We start from the raw sequence: 2,381 nt of genomic DNA, 5'->3' as shown, positions 1-2,381 counted from the left end.
GCCATGTTGGTTGTCACCAATCACCTGATTATTTTCCATGTCTCTTAGTAAGGTTTCTCTTAGCATAGGAGGAAACTCCATGATATTGCCAGGCACTGAGGTGAGACTGACTGGTCTTTAGTTCCCTGGGTCTTCCTTATTTTCCTTTTTTAAAATGGGGCTTATATCTCCCCTTTTCCAATCAGTGGGGACTTCACCAGACTGACATGATTTCTTAAATATAATGGCAGTAGTTTATCCACTTTCTCAACCAGTGCCCTCAGGACCCTCAGATGCATCTTATCAGGACCCATGAACTTGTGCACCTCCAGGCTCCTTAGATGTTCTTCAGCCTGATCTTCTCCTCCACAGGGCAATTCTTCACTTTCCCAATCTCTGCTCTCCCCTGCATCTCAGGTTTGGCTGGAGCACTTGCTGGTGAAGACTGAGGCTAAAAAGTCATCAGGTACATTGGTCTTCTCCAAGGTCTACATAGTCAGGTCTTCCATATCCCTCCTGAAAGGAGCCACAATTTACCTGGTCTTTCTTTTATTGCTGATGTACCTAGGTAAGATTTTTTTTTTTTTTTTTGTTACCCTTGATGTCCCTTGCCAGATTTACAACTGCCAGTGATTTGGCTTTCCTAACCATTTTTTCTGGCTGTTGGGAAAATTTCTTTGTATTGCTCCCAGGCTACCTTTCCCTGTTTCCCTGCTCTGTAATCTACCTTACTAGAGAACATCCAGCAAGCTATGTTTATTTACATGAGGATGTGTGTTTTGTGACTACAGAGCACTGTAATCTCTCAGATAGTTAAAAATACAAACTGTGTCTGCGCTGTCGTACAATACAACTGTGTATGCATATGTCATGCATATTTGCATGTAGACATACATATAAGGGAGAAGGTTCAGTTGTATTTTATTTCTATTGTTTCCAGGCAGCAAGATACTGTGGCCAAGAACATGTTTATATTCAAGGATTTCTCTCTTGCAAAGGAAAGAGATGTCCTTTCTGCACTCCCAGTTTTGTCCAAATTTTTTCCTATTATTCTCTTTCCCTTTCCAATTAAACTGTCTATTTTTCAATTAAACTGTCTATTTTCCAATTCATATGTGTTACTCTTAGATGGACACTTTCCTTTTCCTCACTATATTCCCTTATATTTCACAATATCCCTTGTGTTATAATTTCTCTGTTCCTCTTGTCTTCAAGTCCTGGACTAAATTCTATGTTTTGGTCGCTATTCTCCTCCTAAACTACCCCTTTAGCCCCTTTTCAACTGTTTTCATCATCTCTGGCCTTGTGGGCATGTGCAACAGTTACCTTCTTCCTCAAACCCCATGCATCACCACCTCCAATGAAATTTGCCATATGTATACTTAAGCCTGACCTCATTCTACATCTACCTAAGGAATGTCTTGGATTTCCCATCATCAGATCAACATTAAAATCACAGTATAATAAAAATTTATTTAATGGGGACTCCGAAGATCATCTACTTCCAACCTTTTCCAGAAGCTGTGTTCCAGCTAAGACAAAAAAATCAGCTGTATCTCTTGCTAGCCAAGTCTCGGAAACCTCAAACAATGGAGGTGACAGGGCTTCTTTGGGAAACTTGTCTCAGTCCTGCACTACCTCCTCCACCTCCCAGAAAAGTTCTTCTTAATGCTCAGTCTGAACCTACCAGCTACAGTCCATGTGTGCTGTAGCTTGTCATACCTTCTTACACTACTGAGAAGAGTTGGGCCTTGTAGTCTTTACAAAAGTTCTCTTCCCATGCTATAGGGTGCTATTATATTCACTTTTCAGCTGGACTAAGGTTCAGCTCCCTCCATCTTTTCCTTGTTGGTCACAAACTCTAGCCATTCTGGCAGCCTTCTACTAGCCCTTCAAGTTTCTCAGCATCCTTCCTGAACTTGTGAGAGAAGTGGTCTGAAGCCCAGACGCAGTGTTTGAGGTGCACCAAGGATACAGGGATGATAGCTTTCATCTCCATCTTCTCGGGAGAATGCTTTTCTGCATTTCCCCATTATTTTCAATCTTCATCTCAGCTAACTTCTTTATATTATTTTGGAGCTTCTTCCTCCTTTTCAGCAAGTACACTATCAATTCTCCAAAATTTCTCTACATAACTGTCATCTCCTCTTCCCTATCCTTTCTTCTTCTCAGCCATTAAAAATACCACATTTGAGTGTGGATCTTTCTTTATGCAGACTCTATAAACATTAATAAATGTATTTTCACGTTTTCTACACATCACTTCACCTCATGACCATTCTACTAAAGCTTAGTCTATTACCTTGCTCTAGAGGGTTCCTCTTTCCCCTCCATGATGTATGTCCAAGGTAAAGTATTAGCACTATTATCTCTGTATGTTAACAAAAATCTCTTTTTGTGCA

Source organism: Taeniopygia guttata, chromosome Z, assembly GCF_048771995.1.
Source record: "Taeniopygia guttata chromosome Z, bTaeGut7.mat, whole genome shotgun sequence".
Lineage (NCBI taxonomy): Eukaryota > Metazoa > Chordata > Aves > Passeriformes > Estrildidae > Taeniopygia > Taeniopygia guttata.
The sequence above is the reverse complement of the archived record's forward strand: the minus strand, read 5'-3'. Positions refer to the sequence as shown.